This window comes from Eucyclogobius newberryi, unplaced genomic scaffold, assembly GCF_026437365.1.
Source record: "Eucyclogobius newberryi isolate DKJ021-1_F unplaced genomic scaffold, fEucNew1.0.hap1 SCAF_1, whole genome shotgun sequence".
Taxonomy (NCBI): Eukaryota; Metazoa; Chordata; class Actinopteri; order Gobiiformes; family Gobiidae; genus Eucyclogobius; species Eucyclogobius newberryi.
In genome coordinates this window covers 47,106,345-47,125,914 of record NW_027315723.1, presented here as the reverse complement: position 1 = coordinate 47,125,914, position 19,570 = coordinate 47,106,345, and the positions used below count along the sequence as shown (strand labels likewise).

Below are 19,570 nucleotides of genomic sequence, written 5' to 3'. Positions count from 1 at the left end.
AACACAGGAATAAGTATTAGTGCCTTATCATGCGTTGTCATTATCACTCTTGGGTGAAAGGAGAAACGCCTTTTTGAAAACTATGATCCAAAAAGAACTAGGGACAGGAGATCCAATATTGGTATTTCACAGACATGGTTATCGGATTGATAATTGCCAAAATGTGGCACCAATATTCTTTCTAAACACTGTGTGCCCAGTAGGGCTACAACAATTACTCGAGTTAATCGAATAATTCGATTACAAAAAAGCTTTGATTTATTATTTTGTTGCCTCGATGCTTCGTTTAATTTAAATATTGTATTAAAAACACGTGAATCTGTGGCGCACAGAACGACTTGTGGCGCTTTTGTTTCCCACGGAGCTAAAGCACAACAGAGAGAGCGGTGTGTTTTAAACTCGAGTGCGATCCATGGATGCGACCGGAAAAAGTTTTGTTGTGTAAAAGAGAGCGGTGCCGCGAGCTGCCACACTAACCACCACAACTAGTTCCGCGCGCCGACCGGTAAATTGAGAGCTTTGCCTTTCGGCTCAGCTCCCTCTTTACCACAACGGTCCGATGCAGCGACTGCATCACTGCAGCCGCTGCACCGATCCGCCTGTCGATCTCACGCTCCATCCTTCCCTCACTCGTGAACAAGACCCCGAGATACTTGAACTCCTCCACTTGGGGCAAGGACACCCCACCCACCTGGAGAGGGCAAGCCACCTTTTTCCGGTCGAGAACCATGGCCTCGGATTTGGAGGTGCTGATTCTCATCCCAGCCGCTTCACACTCGGCTGCAAACCGTCCCAGTGCATGCTGCAGGTCCGGGTTTGATGGAGCCATCAGGACAACATCGTCTGCAAACAGCAGAGATGAGATCCTGTGGTCCCCAAACCGGACACCCTCCGACCCCTGACTGCGCCTAGAAATTCTGTCCATAAAAACTATGAACAGAACCGGTGACAAAGGGCAGCCCTGGCGGAGTCCAACATGCACTGGGAACAGGTCTGACTTACTGCCGGCAATGCGAACACAGCTCCTGCTCCGGTCATACAGGGACCGGACAGCCCTGAGCAAAGGGCCGGACCCCGTACTCCCGGAGCACCCCCCAAAGGACACCCCGAGGGACACGGTCGAAAGCCTTCTCCAGATCCACAAAGCACATGTGGACTGGTTGGGCAAACTCCCATGAGCCCTCGAGCACCCGATGGAGGGTATAGAGCTGGTCCAGTGTTCCACGACCGGGACCAAAACCACTCTGCTCCTCCTGAATCCGAGGTTCGAAAATCGGTCGGATTCTCCTCTCCAGTACCTTAGGAATAGACCTTACCCGTGAGGCTGAGGAGTGTGATCCCTCTGTAGTTGGAACACACCCTCCGGTCCCCCTTCTTGAACAGAGGGACCACCACCCCGGTCTGCCAGTCCAGAGGCAAGGTCCCCGAACGCCACCCGATGTTGCAGAGACGTGTCAACCAAGACAGTCCTACAACATCCAGAGACTTTAGGTACTCAGGGCGGATCTCATCCACCCCCGGAGCCCTGCCACCGAGGAGTTTGCGAACAACCTCAGTGACTTCAGCTTGGGTGATGGATGAGCCAGCCTCCGAGTCCCCGGTCTCTACTTCCTCTTCGGAAGACGTGACTGCGGGATTAAGGAGATCCTCAAAGTATTCCTTCCACCGTCCGACGACATCCCCAGTCAAGGTCAGCAGGCCTCCACCCGCACCGTAAACGGTGTTGGTGAGACACTGCTTTCCCCTCCTGAGGCGCCAGACAGTTTGCCAGAATTTCTTTGGTGCCGACCGATAGTCCTCCTCCATGGCCTCCCCGAACTCCTCCCAGGCCCGGGTTTTTGCCTCTGCGACAGCACGAGCCGCGGCTCGCTTGGCCTGCCGATACCAGTCGATGACCTCCGGAGACCTACAAGCCAGAGTGGCCTGATAGGCCTCCTTCTTCAGTCTGACGGCATCCCTTACTTCCGGTGTCCATCACCGGGTTCGGGGGTTGCCGCCACGACAGGCACCGGAGACCTTGCGACCACAACTCCGAGCAGCCGCATCAACAATGGAGGCGGAGAACATGGTCCACTCGGACTCAATGTCCCCAGCCTCCCCCGGGACATGGGAGAAGCTCTCCCGGAGGTGCGAGTTGAATACCCTACTGACAGAGGGCTCCACTAGACGTTCCCAACAGACCCTCACAATGCGCTTGGGTCTGCCAAGTCTGTCTGGCTTCCTCCTCCGCCAGCGGATCCAACTCACCACCAGGTGGTGATCGGTTGACAACTCTGCCCCTCTCTTCACCCGAGTGTCCAAGACACGCGGCCGGAGGTCTGATGACACGACAACAAAGTCGATCATTGACCTCTGGCCTAGGGTGTCCTGGTGCCATGTGCACTGATGGACACCCTTGTGCTTGAACATGGTGTTCGTTATGGACAATCCGTGGCTAGCACAGAAGTCCAATAACTGAACACCGCTCGGGTTCAGATCGGGGAAGCCGTTCTTCCCGATCACCCCTCTCCAGGTGTCACTGTCATTGCCCACGTGGGCGTTGAAGTCCCCCAGTAGAACAACGGAGTCCCCGGTCGGTGCACTGTCCAGTACCCCTCCCAAGGACTCCAAGAAGGCCGGGTACTCTGCACCGCTGTTCGGCCCGTAGGCCGCCACATCAGTGAGAGACCTGTCCCCCACCCGAAGGCGGAGGGACGCGACCCTCTCGTTCACCGGGGTAAACTCCAACACGTGGCGGCTGAGCTGAGGGGCTATCAGCAAGCCCACACCAGCCCGCCGCCTCTCCCCGCGGGCAACACCAGAGAAGTGGAGCGTCCAGCCCCTCTCGAGGAGATGGGTTCCAGAGCCCAAACTGTGCGTGGAGGTGAGGCCGACTATATCTAGTCGGTATCGCTCAACCTCCCGCACAAGCTCAGGCTCTTTCCCCCCCAGCGAGGTGACATTCCATGTCCCCAGAGTTAGTCTCTGTGTCTGGAGATCTGGTTGCCGAGGCCCCTGCCGTCGACTGCCGCCCAGATCTCTCTGCACCGGCCCCTTATGGATCCTCCTGCGGGTGGTGGGCTCACGGGAGGGCGGCCCCACGTCGCTCTTTCGGGCTGTGCCCGGCCGGGCCCCGTGGGGTAAGACCCGGCCATCAGGCGCTCGCCATGGAGCACTCCAGGATGGGGCCCCGGTGACGCCGATCCGGGCGACGTAAACTGCCTTGTTCGTGTCGTCGTCATAGAGGGCTTCTGAACCGATCTTTGTCTCACCCGTCACCGAGGACCTGTTTGCCTTGGGAGACCCTACCAGGGGCATGAAGCCCCCGACAACATAGCTCCCGGGATCATTTGGGCACTCAAACCCCTCCACCACGTTAAGGTGTCGGTTCAAGGAGAGGGTTATAATAATCTGATGTGAAACAGAAAGTCCGCGATGACACGGAGCCAACGCCGTAAAGTGACAAAATGCAAAATGTAGAGCCACCGCTCCAAACACCAGCATCACTGTCCCACACACAATGTTTTACAAGCAAATGTCTTATTTTAAGTTATGTGACAGAAACACAAATGAATTCATACTGTAACTGTTACAAACAGTCTGGTGACAAGTTAATTAGCTCTTTATCGGGCCCTTTATGTATATTCTTTATATACAAACAGAACACTTGGACTGGTGAAGTGAAATGTTGCTGTTTTGGGGACAAACTTATGTGAAATTAAGAATAAAACATGTTTTTTTTAGGTAGAAACTCAATTTGTTATTTGTTTATTACAATGAACTATAACGTTTTTTAAAAAAAAAAACGATTTAAAATGCTTTTAAATGGTTTACGGAATGTACAAAAAAATTAACCAATTAATCGAAGAAAAAATCGATAGATTAATCGATTACTAAAAGAATCGATAGCCGCAGCCCTAGTACCCAGTTTCAGATCTGACTTTTTGAGCAAACACATGAGTAAAAATGGAAATTAAGCTGAAACATGTATTTTTTTACACAATCATGACACTAATTATTGTATATTCCAAATATGATATAAAATAATCCTAAATAAAAGTTATTATTTTTATGTACTCTTAGCTTGACCCGTTAAGGTCACATTTCTTCAGGTCATCAGTACACTTACTATTCGGCACAGTTAGCTGCTACTGTACGTGTTTCATTCATTTTACTTTGTGCATTGATTTCAGTGTGAAAGAAATTTAACGTGTGCTTATGTTGATTTTTAATAGATGTTTTTATTCTTTTCTCTTGTTAATTGGATATACAGTGAGTGGGCCTATTTTCTTCTGAGTCTATGTGCAGATTCATTGTCCCACATAAATGTGGCTGTGGAAGGCCTCTCACTCACTCAAGCATCAGCTGCTTCAAAACAGTCTCTAAAAAGGCACTGCTGGGATTTGAACCCAGGATCTCCTGTTTACTAGACAGGCGCTTTGACCGCTAAGCCACAGCACCATATATTATTTATTTTAATGACCAGTTTATCAAGTTGTGTTTGTGAACCGGGATTTTGTTCGTCACAGACTGAGTCATACGACAGTCCTGCCTCCTTCAAATATTCATATAATGTTGAAGAGACTGCCACATCAAGAGATCATCCAAAGCACTGAGCAGAATGTTATGCTTTATCATTGACTTAGTATTGGAGCTATATTGATCTAAAATGGCTTAATAGTAGAGTAGTACTAGTAGTAGTAGTAGTAGTAGTAGTAGTAGTTCCTGTTCAAAACTCCTGAACTGACATTCACTGTAACAAGTAACAATTGTCATACATGTTTTCATTTTTGAAAAGTGACATTTTAGAACTGTACATGTGTCACTCTGAGTCTTTATTTTCAAACTAATCACAGCTAAGTACAGGGATGTTGGCGGGGATAGGGGGTAGGTGAAAACAGGAATTTTCTGAGCAGGACAATACAGTATTGACTCAAACATGCTTGTCTGGGACCCGCAGAGACTTCAGAGGTGAGCAGAGTTTAGGCAATATTATTATTTGCTCCAAGAGCTACGTCTAAAGGATTTTTTTTTTATCGTTGCAGGGTTTGTTTTGGGTCTTCTTCCGGGTCGTGCATAGCACGTCACTGGAGCGTCATCTGTGATTGCCTGCTGCGCCGAATTTGCTGTCATAACTCGTCTGCTGCAGAAAAAGCGCTCCCAACGTGCCGCGCCGAATGCTCAAAACAAAGGAATTGCGCTGCAAAAATGCAGGACGCCCAAGACGCGCGTTTACATAGACTTTGAATGTAAACTGGACACTTTGGATGCCTCGGTCTGTACGCTTGATTCGATCTCGCGTTTCCATTGACTAACTTTTATCAAAATACAATTATGAATATTATATGACAGCAGTCGATTTTAATAGTCTTTTATTTGTCTTATTTTATATGGCACTTTGGTTCAGGGTCACTTCAGTTCACATCTTTGGATTTGGACCCTGGATCTCCTGTTTACTCAACACTACAAAACACGCCTTAACCAACTAAGCCACACCACCTCATAATTAGTATTGTTTAAGACCAGTTTATCAAGTAGTACATGTGCTGTCCTGAAAGATTATCCAAAGCACCAAGTAGCATTCTGGCCAGGATATGTTTGCATTATCTCGATAACGATATTCAGAGGATATTTGTTTAGCTAAAACATGTCCGTAAATGTTTTTGCTGAGGTTCTAGTATTGCACAAAACGTGAATGCACCGTACCACAATTAACCACAACAGTGCAGAAATATCCCTTTTTCTCTTGTTTGAGAGATCGCATTTGAGGTTTCTGTCTATTTTCAATGTAATTTTATTTATTTATTATATATATGTCTTAAATAAAGACTATATTCTAAGACGGCGTATAAGGGCCAACCTGAACAAAAGAAATTGCGGGCACTTAGCAGCCAGAGCTCCAGACCCTGTGCTGTGGACCGGCGTTGAGGACGGGTTCTGCAGAATTGTGTATTAGACTGACTTATAAACATTTGAAGACTCACAGTGTGCAGGTACAGGATGCTCTTAGTCCTCTGGGGAGCATGGAACTTAATTTGTGTTTGTTTTTGGCTCATTAAAGCTGCCTCACAGTTGGGATATATGTGTAAAATGACGTACTCTGGTGTTGGGTGCACTTGTGTTGTTGGAGCTGCGCTCATGCCATGGCCATAAGCACTATATGTCTTTATAGTATCCTCTCATTGTAGTCATCAGCCTAGGCTACATGGGTGTGTTAGGCTGTAGGTGACTAGTTGTGTTACTCGGCTGTAAAAGGTGGAATGAGTTGTATGGATGATGATGACCCTGCGGGAGTCATTTATTTTGGAAAGCATTGTAATGACGCTATGCGTGATGCATGATGGGTATTTAAAATGGCGACACCACAGTGGCCAGCACAAAGAGCGCTCAGCGCAAAATGGGCCATTGTTATGTGTTGTGTGGTTTCGCATAACCATAATCTGGAGGCCATATTGTCTTGAAAAAATATGCAAGTGGTGATCGGGATGATATAGTTGGAGATGTACTAAACAGACACCTGCCCGACAAAATATATGACCGCAATGTCATGGAAATCACCTGCAGCAGCACCGATGACAGCCTCTGGACTCCTCCAAAGTGGACGCTGTTGAAATGTCAACTCCGCTGTTCGTACTCGGAGACTTTGGTGCCAAATTCATCAAATGTGTTCTTTGGCGTTTATATTTTTCCTGCCTGACGCCATATTTCCTTGAATTATTATATTAATGTTTTATGAAGAAAAAAATGAAATTGAAATTATATTTCGTCCGCCTGTAAACCAAGTAATAAAATAACTGCAGCCTATTAAACTAAAAAAAAGGCTCCTATTTGGTGTGTTTTCTGTCAAGATGTCTCATCGGCTTGGACTGATATGAAATCAGCCCCTTTCACTTCATCATGAATATAGTTTTTATTCACAGCCAGTAAACAGTCAAGGAGCTCATTCTGGATCGTTTTGGACGTACCCCTTTGGTCACTTTCCCTGACGCCGTCATAATCACATTTGAGGTGCACCTGTTACGCTGTCTCCAGCGTAACCAGCGTAACCAGCATAGCTCCGTGTCGTAAACACTACGCTAAAATGGGCAATGAAGCAAATCGCCCATTTCAGAAAGTTTTACTACTTAGTACTTTAGTACTTTTTCTTGCAATTTGCTTGGCTAAAGATTCCTATTGCTTTTTTTCCAGGCTCATGGGCGAATAGCCCCATGACGTACGCTGAAAAGAGACACAGGCTGCGTCACGCAGCAGACCGTAAAGTATCTTTTTTTCCCCATTCTTTTACATATTTAAACTAATATTACATAATTCTGAACAAATTGTATTGTTTTTAGACAAAAAGAATGTTGAATACCATATGACAAAATTGGCTAATTAGCAGGAGGGGGTAATATTCTAATTTGTATATTTCAAAAAAAAATTGCTATATCATAAATATTTTGTTATATCTCCCACCTCTACCTCAAAGCCTGGGTTGGCATGAAGTGAGTTAATACAAAACACCAGCAGAGGGCGCTAAAACTGCATCTGTGACACAACAAGTTTGGTAATAGTGCCTGGACTTTTGAAACCTTTTGAAAGTTATAGACTGTTTACAAAAGCTTGAAAAAGAGGAGGTGATAGACAATCTTCTGTATTACAGACTGTATCCTGGGGAAGCTATTCCATGCATGTATGGACTTCCAAAAATCCACAAAAGTGATGCCCCACTCAGACCCATTGTGTGTAGCACGGACTCCATCACATACAATGCGACCAAGCATTTAACAACCATCTTGGCAACATTGATGGGGAACTTGGAACATCATGTACAAAACACACATCATTTTGTGGACAAAGTGAAACATCTCCAATTGGACCCAGATGACTTTATGATTTCATATGATGTCATGTCCCTTTTCATCGGCATCCCGACCTCCGAGGCAATAGCAGCGGTTAGAACCAGACTGCCGGAAGACGCCACCTTACGAACGGTTCTTCATCTGCCTGGAAGAAATGGTTCTCCTCCTGAGTGGCTCCAGTCTATCTCGCGTCCACCTGTCCATCTGAGGGAGTCGGATCCCTCCTTCACTGTGGAACTCCTCCAGGTTTCTACTTTTACCCAAAGAGGTTTTTTGTCGCTTTTCCTGGCCGAGAAGGAGGGTCTAAGGACAGGGGACCCTGGGACATCGCCCCTCGTCCCTATGGACATTGTTTAATCAGTTTTTCACTGTCGCCCTCCTGCTGTTGTGATTTTGGGCGTTACAAAAACAGATTGAATTGAACTTAATGGAAAGGACCAAACTGACACAGGAATACATCTGCAAACTACTAGATATCTGTCTTAACACCACATAATTTCAATTCCAGGGAAAATTTCACAGACAGATTCACGGCTGTGCCATTGGCTCTCTCGTCTCTCTCATAGTGGCTAAAACATGGAGCACTATGAGAAGAAGGCACTGACCCAACCGCTTGGCCTTTCTTGATTCAGAGGAGAGGACGGGAAGCTCCAAATAGAAGTATATAGGAAACCTACACACACGGATCAGTACCTGCTCTTTGGCTCTGACCACCAGTGTTGGGAAAGTTCACTTTCTACATGAACTAGTTCAGTTCATAGTTCATACTTCAAAATTTTGAACTAAGTTCACAGCTCCAAAAAATGAACTAGTTCAGTTTTTTTTTTTTCAATATTATGCAATAATTGTTCTAAATTATTTCCACAGCCCAGATACAACCACAGGCAGCAATTATTTTTTTTAGTTTATTGCTGAAAATATGTGTCAGATTTCATCTTCATATCCAATTTTTAATCCTTACACAACCAGGATTTACATTCACATTGAAGGGAGAGACTTCCCCCATGTGTTGCTGTCCATTCAGCACCACACTAGCAGCAGTTGCAGCTTTCACCCCCACAGTGTATTCTCAAAAACATGAGGGAAAACTTCCTGGGCAAAGTTTGCACAGAAATGTTAGATTGTTCCCATCCTCACTGACCTTATCATAAAAGTCACGTAACCGGTCGTAGAAGGGCGAATCCTGCTGCTCTGTTGACTTCACGTTGCGGTCGCGTCCGTGCTGCTTTTTGTTTTGATGCGCATGCGCAGTGCGGTGCAGCACACAAAATCTCTGTCTCCGCGATCTATCGCCTCTACAACTGGAGCTCTCACACTTGCCAGACACAGACTCTTTTTGGGCAACTTAACAGTGTTTTTCGCCTGGAAGTCTTTAGAAATCTGACACCTTATTGAACGAAAATAAAAAGAACGAAGGTGCCGTTCACAGACACCAGAATTAACGTGTTCATATTATCGTTCGTCAGCAGTAATACCGTTCGTTCAGTTCACGTTCACCAAAATTATGAACGCGTTCATGAACGAAACCCACTACAGCACAAGCTGGGAGTGATCAGAACATTACAACAAGAGGTGCCCACCAGCTCAAAGGGCAAGAGTAAAGAGGAAAAACACGTCCGGAATGCTCTCTCAGCCTGTGGAAACCCGGCTTGGGCTCTTAACAGAGTGAAGAGAACCAAAAGCAGGAAAAAAAGGACAAAAGGGAAACAGAACCTAGAAGTAAGGGTGTTTCTATCCATTATGTCTCCGGACTGTCAGAAAAACTCCAAAGAATTTTTAGACAACACAAAATCCCTGTTTATTTAAACCAGGCAACACTTTAAGACAAAAACTGGTTCACCCCAAGGACAAGATGCAAACACAAAAACAGAACAATGTAGTTTACTCTATCTAATGCAGTAAAGAAAATTGTAAAGAGCGGTACATAAGAGGGAATAAACAGCCACATCACAAGAGGCTTTATCAGCACCAAAGACACGCAAATTCAGGACCCCAGAGTGCCGTGCATCTTCCTCTTAAAGCCACTAACCACTCTATCGAAGACAGTGAGGTGAAGATTCTAAGCAGGAAGAAAAGATGGTTTGAAAGAGGAGTCAAGAGGCAATCTTTGTTAAAAAAAAAAAAGAAAATCTTCCTTAAATAGAAACGGTGGTTTAAAGGTGTAATGGACAATTTTTCGCCGATTTGAGAACTCAAGCGCATGCACACTCCCCCCGTGCGGACCAACACAACAGCGTCGCGGCTAGACGTGCGTTTGTTTAGCGCGACGGATCGCATCTCTCGTCTCACGTAGATTTCCGTCTCTTTTGAGTCAGCTCGAACTGTCTTCCTCTGTCTTAATTTTGTCCCGTACACTGAGGGAACTATATTATGATAGATCTATGCGCTTAGACACAGGGAAACGTGCTGCTCTCCTGGGGACGAGGCTGCACATGAGCAGTAGGTGCATCCTATGATTGATACGTGGCAGGACTAAATCCATGCCACGAGGAAATGGAAAAGCCTGATTACAATAGGAGGCTGATAGTAAACGAAGAGGTTAGTTTGATAGTAAACAAAGAAGGTTAGTTTCTAGTGAAACCAAAAACACCCTTTATCAGGGGGTCCCACCCGGTGGGCAGGGCCTACTCAGAATAGGATAAAAGGAGTTCCCGGTCTTGAGTCACAGATTGAGAATGACTCTTGGATGAGTGTCAAAACGTTTTGTTCTTCCTGTGTGAGTCCAGATGACTACAACAAATTGTTTTCTACATTTGTGTGAAGTCCTTGCTTGACCTGTTATGGTTACATTTCATCAGGTCATCAGTACACTTACTATTCGGCACAGTTGGCTGCTACTGTACGTGTTTCATTCATTTTATTTTGTGCATTGATTTCAGTGTAAAAGAGTCTTCTGTCTGCTGGTATCTTTCTACTCTGCCACACCTCCTCATCAGGCCAACTCTCCACACCTGCTGCATTTAAGCCTGCGTCTGTCTGCGCTTCAGTGCCAGATTGTTCTTGAGTTATGCCTGACTTTCCAGCGGTTTTCTCTGGATTGATTGTCGACCTCGTCTGTCCCTGACCTGCCTGCCTCGCCTCTGCCCTGGCCACTACCTCAGCCTTGTGTCTTCGACCGCAAGTTTCGCCTGTTCCCTCCTGGTTAGTGTAATGGCAGAAAATGGGTCATGTCATGTCATTCTAATGTTGTTTTAGGCCATGACATGTCACGGAATTAATATCCGTTGTTCTCCTGTGTGCAGATGGGATAAGAATATGAGGTCCTGATTATACTGAATATCTACTGTCCGGCGCCTCTTAATCATCAATTAATGCGTCAGGACCGGATTCGGTGTGGAAATGGTCTTTGATTAAACCTCTGAAGAGATGGCTGGAACCGTCACAGACGTGATAGTCTGGTCTATCTCTTTTTGAGCTGATTTGGGTTGTGATTATGTTATGTTTGTTACCACCTATAAAAGGTGTACTTTGTAAATTGTAAAGTTAGGTAGGGACAGAACGACCTTGTCTTAGGGAGAGAGAGGGTGTTTATCCACTGTGCACGTGAATAAACTTCCACCTTTTTGAGAGAGACCGAGAAACTCGGTTTCTGCTTCAAGTTATTGCCTGGTTACTCTTTACTTGATCATTGTTTACAGGAAACTGCCGTAACATTAGACACCTGCGGCTAAAGCGCTCACCACTGGACCTGCCTGCTTGCTAGGTAATCCAACCATGGCTGGCTTTGCCTTCAGTCAGCGACTCCAAACTCACTCCTGCTAAGATCTCGCAGAAGATCACCGTTAGCCAAGACTTTTCACCCTGTCTCCGTATAAACTGTTAAAAGACTGCTGTGATAAATAAAGGTCATTACCGACTGATATTCTGTCTGCCTGTGCTGCTTTTGGGTCCTCACCATACCCGTGACGGCATCAGCTGCTTCAAAACGGTGTCCGTTAGCGCGGGAAAATAAGAAGGTGCTGCTGGGATTTGAACCCATCCTGTTTACTATTAATTAGACAGGCGCTTTAACCGTCCAAGCCACAGCACCATATTCTATTTATAATGACCAGTTTATCAACTTGTATGAATCAGGCCTCTGTCTGTCACAGACTGAGTCTGCATACCTCACATACTATTGTAATGTTGAAGAGACTGCCACATCCCAGAGCGGAGGTTTGCCTGACAGATCATCCAAAGCACCAAGCAGAATTCAGGTGTTCTTCTGCTGGAGCCTGGAAGCAGCAGATTGTCATGTCAAAAATAATCACGACTAAGTACAGGGATGTTGGTGGGATAGGGGGTAGGTGAAAACCGGAATTTTCTGAGCAGGACAGTACAGGATTAACTCAAATATGCAGGAATCAATCAAAATACAACTTTGTTTAAACTGATAATTTGAAAACGCTGTTATAAAAGGTTAAGAGGTTAATCTCTTATCCTTTTGGCATCCCATGGGTGGGACAGGCACATGTGTGCCACCACGTATTCCTGTGCCATCACGCTCCCAAAGTCTTGCCTTTTTGAATATGTAATCCATTTTCACGTGCAACATCAGTCTGAACACACATGGTCTTTGTACAGAAAAGCACTTGACTTTCCTTACCTTCAAGGCTCTGTACATGTCAAACTTAAATATTTCCCAACAAGATTGGTCTCAATCCATTCATAATGGTCCAACGAATAAAATCCAATTAAACAATTGGGTCAAATACATATGTTAGATCCATGAAGGTCTCCATGTTGCAGAAAACACATTTTCGTCAACTCCATTTTTCTTTTTCTTTTGCCCATATCAAAGAGAATAGAATTTTCATCGCCATGTCCTTGCTACAGAAGCTAACAGGAAGTGTTAGCTTTTGATTGACACCAAGATTAGCCAATCAGGGCGTTTTTTGGCAGTTCTACGGCCCAGTAAAGCCAATGAAGTGTCACAAAGAGATGCAAATTACGCACAAGTCCCATCCTTGCTAAACCAACAGCCTAAAGAATAAAGCTGTACGGTGGAAGCACCGAACGTCAAAGAAGGAGAGGAAGATGAAGAAGAGTCTCCCTGGAATAAAGCCGGTTGTTGTTGTTGTTGTTTTATGGCGGTTGGCATCCAAGTGTTGCATTACCGCCAGACTTTATTCCTCAGACTTTGTCGTAGTCCTCAGCCGGTTGGTCTCTGAAACAACAACAACTATTCTAGTCTCAAAGACATATCATGACCTCATGGGCTTTGTAACACCAAAGCAATGGAAGTACTTTTACAGACTACGGCAAAGTCTGAGGAATAAAGTCTGGCGGTAATGCAACACTTGGATGCCAACCGCCATAAAACAACAACAACAACAACAACAACAACAGTTAGATTACAGACTGTGTTTGAGGCTACAGACAAACAGCCAATGGGTAGACGAGAACGAGGTAATATGTATGGGGTTTCTCCAAAAAATTCCACTTTAGAGCCTTGCCATGGTTCTGCATGCAAAATGTGCTCACATAACACTTGTTTTTGTCTTTTTATTATGATTTTTTATATTTATTTATGGAATATGAATAACATAAAGAAATGGATTCCTCTAGTTGTAAGCTTTCAATAGAGCCCTCATTGATGTATGTACTGTAGGTTGAAGAAGTCAAAAGTGATCAAATTCTAAATGTGTCCAATTTGGATAGATTTGGACAAGGGAATGATCCTTTTATCCAACGCCTGGATACAGTATTACAAAAACTGTGGTAAAATACTTGTTTCTACAGATAACGATCTCACTGTAAAGGTCAATTTGACACATTTACGTTCTTCCTGTGTAACCGGAACTGGTCGTAAAACGGAAGTCTGCTTGACACTAAGGAAAAGACGCAAAGTAAATTGAAAAACGATAAATGGTGAAAATATGGACAAAACACGGTGAAACTCAAGGATCTAGCTACAGTCGACAAGGGGAACAGTAGTTAAAACAACTGTATTTGTGTTTGAAAATGTTTAATTGACAAATATGTTGTGAAATATTGTACTAATGTAATGAGCTAGAAATACGGTGAATTTACGGACAAAATGTAATTGTTTTTTATTTTGTTCATGCCTAGCTCTTACGTTGGTTAAATGACACGGAAAAGGAAGCATTAAACTACATTTAACCATCAGTTCTGGCCTTCTCAATTCGACTGGACGCTACACTCACATTTGAGTGGCCAACTAGTTTTTGTAATGATATATAATGTATTTAAGATAAGATAATCCTTTATTTTCCACACATGGGGAAATTTCATTGATACAACGCAGGTAGATACAGAGGAAAAAGACAGATAACGTGTAGTGAGTATAGGAAGTTTAAAAATAATTTCAGGCCTCACATACAAACAGCTGCTATAAACACCCTCATTTTTTAACAAAAACTTAGGCAAGGATAAAGAAAAACCTTTTTTGTGTTTGTTCCAAGATTTATCACTTTTGTTCAGTCAGAGTAGTTCTGAGTTTTTGTATATAATCCACATACTTAAAGGCGCAATGGAGGATTTTTCGGCGATTTGAGAACGCAGGCGGAAGTGCACATACCACTCCCCCGTGCGGACTGATACAACACACACGTGCGTTTGTTTATTAGTGCAACGGATCACATCGCATCTCTCGTCTCCCGTAGATTTCCGTCTTTTATGAGTCAACTCGAACAGTCTATCTCCATCTTCATTTTGTCCCGTACACTGAGGGAACTATATTATGATAGATCAATGCACTTAAGCACGTGCTGCTCTCGGGGGACAAGCCACACGCGGCTGCAGGTGAGCGGTAGGTGCGTTTTATGATTGATACGTGGCAGGACTAATCGGCAGTCCACGCCACGAGGAAATCAGACTCAGATTTGGGCCAGATTTGGGTCCATTCAACCTTTAAAAAACAAGTATGGTTTTAATTTGGAGAGGTGTCTTTAGAGACAGTTGGACAAAAACTGTCTCTAAAGGATAACAGGTTAAAGTTTTTGCATTGTATGACCTCTTTAATGACATTAGTAATAAATCAAGTTATTAGTCAACTTTTAAGTAATTTAACATTTCTTTGGGCTTTTTGGACACATAACCTTTAATGTGAAATAATGTGTCTTAGAAACAACTTTGTTGGCACAAAATGTGTCAACATACCAGCAGAGGGCGCTAGGACAGCATCAGGTTTATATGCATAGTCAACTCTAAGCTCTTGATTTGATCTCGCGTTTCCAATGACTAACTTTTATCAAAATACAATTATGACTATTATATGATTCTGGCGATTTTTAAATGGCGCTTTGGTGCAGGGTCACTACAGTTCACATCTTTTCTTCACTAATACAGAATTATAAGTTAAGTGAAATACAGTAGTGCTGTTCTGAGACTATAGCGCTTTAACACATTAAAACTTAAACACTGCGGACATGTACATGTTTGTCTTTTTGCAGGTTAAGATAAGATAATCCTTTATTGTCCCACATGGGGAAATTTCATAAAGGTTTTAATGCCGTTTAAAAAAGGTGAAACTGGATGTGACGAAGCTAATTCAATTCACGAAGCCAGCGCGGGGAGGCCAGGGCGACATGGCGGCAAAACACACACACACACATAGACCTTTACCGGCTTTCTCTTACCTGCCCAATCGCCGTTCCTTGTCCCCTCCAAAGCCATCATAGATCGTAGCAGTCACGGGTGCACACTTGATTGCTGCTAAACCCTATTTCTCGACATAACTTTCTCAAATCCCCATACTTTCCCTATTACCATCGTCCTCTCCGTGTTTCGGCCGGCCAACCCGAACCCTGTGGACTTCTGCATTATACTACGTTACATGGTAGGTGCGTGTACGTTTTTTTTTCACATATTTGTGAATGTATTATATTATTTATGAAAGTGTTATGTTTCTTTTTGAAGCGAGATGGATATATATATTTTAACTGTTTAGTGATTTGGGGGAGGAGCCTCCTACTTTAAAAAGGGGCCTTCAAGCACCACAAAGGCTCCAGAGCAAGCCAAGGACTGCTATCTTTTGTTTGCCTGAGCAGCCATTCCCAACACGTTTTCACAGACTTTACCAAACCCTGAGGGTCTAGGATCCAACCCAGTCACTCCAATTTCCAAAGGGAGAGATTGACAGGCGGATTAACCAATCAGACAAAAGCATTGTCCGTTGGTGTCTAAACAAACGTGGTGGATTACGAGGAAAGAATAAAAATAACAGACTGAGAAATGTTGCCGACTTGTCCTGAGTCAACAAGCCACGCACTAAACTCTGTGAAGTTATATATTTTATTCTGAATGTTCTGAAAATATTTGAGAGACACGTGACACAAAGTCTTCTGCATGTGAGAGACACGTGACATAACGTCTTCTGCATGTGAGAGACACGTGACACAACGTCTTCTGCATGTGAGAGACACGTGACACAACGTCTTCTGCATGTGAGAGACACGTGACACAAAGTCTTCTGCATGTGAGAGACACGTGACACAACGTCTTCTGCATGTGAGAGACACGTGACACAACGTCTTCTGCATGTGAGAGACACGTGACACAACGTCTTCTGCAAGTGAGAGACACGTGACACAACGTCTTCTGCATGTGAGAGACACGTGACACAAAGTCTTCTGCGTTAGAGAGACACGTGACACAACGTCTTCTGCATGTGAGAGACACGTGACACAAAGTCTTCTGCATGTGAGAGACACGTGACACAAAGTCTTCTGCATTTGAGAGACACGTGACATAACGTCTTCTGCATGTGAGAGACACGTGACACAACGTCTTCTGCATGTGAGAGACACGTGACACAACGTCTTCTGCATGTGAGAGACACGTGACACAACGTCTTCTGCAAGTGAGAGACACGTGACACAACGTCTTCTGCATGTGAGAGACACGTGACACAAAGTCTTCTGCATTTGAGAGACACGTGACACAAAGTCTTCTGCATTAGAGAGACACGAGACACGTCTACTGCATTTGAAAGACACGTGACACAAAGTCTTCTGCATTTGAAAGACACGTGACACAATGTCATCTGCATTTGAAAGACACGTGACACAATGTCTTCTGCATTTGAGAGACACGAGACACGTCTTCTGCATGTGAGAGACACATGACACAAAGTCTTCTGCATTTGAGAGACACGAGACACAAAGTCTTCTGCATTTGAGAGACACGTGACACAACGTCTTCTGCATTTGAGAGACACGTGACACAAAGTCTTCTGCATGTGAGAGACACGTGACACAAAGTCTTCTGCATTTGAAAGACACGTGACACAAAGTCTTCTGCATTTGAGAGACAAGTGACACAACGTCTTCTGCATTTGAGAGACACGTGACACAAAGTCTTCTGCATTTGAGAGACACGAGACACAAAGTCTTCTGCATTAGAGAGACACGTGACACAAAGTCTTCTGCATTTGAGAGACACGTGACACAAAGTCTTCTGCATTTGAGAGACACGTGACACAAAGTCTTCTGCATTTGAGAGACACGAGACACGTCTTCTGCATTTGAAAGACACATGACACAACGTCTTCTGCATTTGAAAGACACGTGACACAAAGTCTTCTGCATTTGAGAGACACGAGACACAAAGTCTTCTGCATTAGAGAGACACATGACACAAAGTCTTCTGCATTAGAGAGACACGTGACACAAAGTCTTCTGCATCTGAGAGACACATGACACAAAGTCTTCTGCATTTGAGAGACAAGTGACACAACGTCTTCTGCATTTGAGAGACACGAGACACGTCTTCTGCATTTGAGAGACACGTGACACAAAGTCTTCTGCATTTGAACATAATGTGGGAGGGACTGGCTGGTCAGGTAAATATTTTGTACTGCTGCTGTAAATATGTAATATTTGCAAATATAAATTTTTTCTGCACCGGTTAGTTTTTTGCACTTTGTTTTTGCACTTCTGGGGAATAAATTCACGGACACTCCTGACTCTGCCATATAATCTATTACAATGCATATACATAATAAACAAGTCCAAATATAATCACAATGTGGGCTAAATGCTCACGAATATGTTCCCCATCTCTTGCATGTTCCGTGCATATAAGCATGTAATGCAAAAATTGAACATTATTACTGTATAGAGGGCCAAAAACACAAAGTGGGCGGAGCCCACTCAAAATTAACGAAAGTACCCGCCAGTGACCAGGGACCCACACCATGAGGTAGGAAAGCGCGAGCGTTTTCCGAAAATGTATAGTTTATGATATTTGAAAAATGGGAAACATTGTTTTCGCATCGGAATATTATTCTTTCTTTCTTCTTCTTCTTCTTCTTCTTCTTCTTCTTCTTCTTCTTCTTCTTCTTCTTCTTCTTCTTCTTCTTCTTCTTCTTCTTCTTCTTCTTCTTCTTCTTCTTCTTCTTCTTCTTCTTCTTCTTCTTCACCCAGTGAACATTGACGAAAAGTCACAAAAATGTTCACACCTCTAAAAATCGTGCCTCTCTACATTCTGGCTATTTCCCTTTTCTAAAATAAAAAAAATTGGCGCGTCAGCGCCCCCAAATGTACCAAAAATGCATTGAGATAGGAAATGACCCAACACAAATCTGATCGTAGAATCATGAAATTTGGCGCAGAGGTAGAGAGATTAGTTTTGCGAAATTATATGAAATTTGACACACAACTCAATTTTAGCATCCCCATTAAAAAAGTCAATGAGACCCATGTCATAATTGTTATGGCGTTGCCGTAGCGATGACCAAAACCTCCCACGTTATTCCAATGGGGAAATCGCCAGAACATGTTTACACTTTAGACTTTCACAAACTCCTCCCAGGGCGTTAGCCCTATTAACCTGAAATTTGGTGAGACTCATCTTCAGGTGTGGACCATCAAAAGTTATCCACATTTTTATTCAAAAAGTCACGGTCTCTGTGCGGCAAAGCCGCACATTTTGCCAAGAATTCAAAATAAAATTGCTTTTTGATGGTAAAACAAAGGGGAGAAGATGTGACAGCGTCACAGATTCAGCAGTAGATGTAATAAAAGGACAATTGGGGCGCGTTAGCGCCCCCTCCTCGTGCGGCGTGGCGGCGGCGTAGCGGCGGCGGCATGGCGAGGGCCGATCATTGCCGCTTGCGGCTTTAATTTTATTATTATTATCTGATTTTTATCTTTATTTTTTATTTTTATTATCTATTTTATTTTATTTTATTTCCCCCCTCCATTGCCTATTAAGATAGGAGAGGAGTTTTGTTAATAAGAGTTTATTTTTTTTTGGTTCATAAGAGTTCTATTAAGAGTGTGTTTTGAAACTTCCTAAAATCTGTCCTTTCCTCCTGTTCTACTGCGTTGCAACAACGAAATTTCCCCTTGTGTGGATATTAAAGGATTATCTTATCTTATAGTTTCTCTTTCATACAAATGTATCTAATATAAGATATGCCTTTAATGTCCACACATGGGGAAATGTTGGTGTTACAACGCAGTAGATACAGGGGGAAAGGAAAGATAACTTATAGGAAGTTTAAATATAAGTTTAATATAATGTCGTTGCTGGGATTCTGACCCTGAATCTCCTGTTTACTAAAACACTAGACACAAGCCTTAACATACTAAGCCACATCACCTCATAATCAGTATTGTTTAAGACCAGTTTATCAAGTAGTACATGTGCTGTGCATGAGTCATATGTATCTACATTAGACCTCCCTGTCTCACGTCACATGCTCATTTTATTACGTGTGAGAGACACGTGACACAACGTCTTCTGCGTTAGAGAGACACGTGACACAACGTCTTCTGCATGTGAGAGACACGTGACACAAAGTC

General features: G+C 43.9%; 1 non-coding gene across 1 annotated transcript; it reads right to left on the bottom strand.

Annotated features, from left to right (window-relative positions):
* Window positions 1-4,367: 4,367 nt before the first annotated feature.
* On the bottom strand, window positions 4,368-4,440 carry trnat-agu (transfer RNA threonine (anticodon AGU)). The gene has a single exon. It is a non-coding gene; the product is annotated as a tRNA-Thr (tRNA).
* Window positions 4,441-19,570: the final 15,130 nt, after the last annotated feature.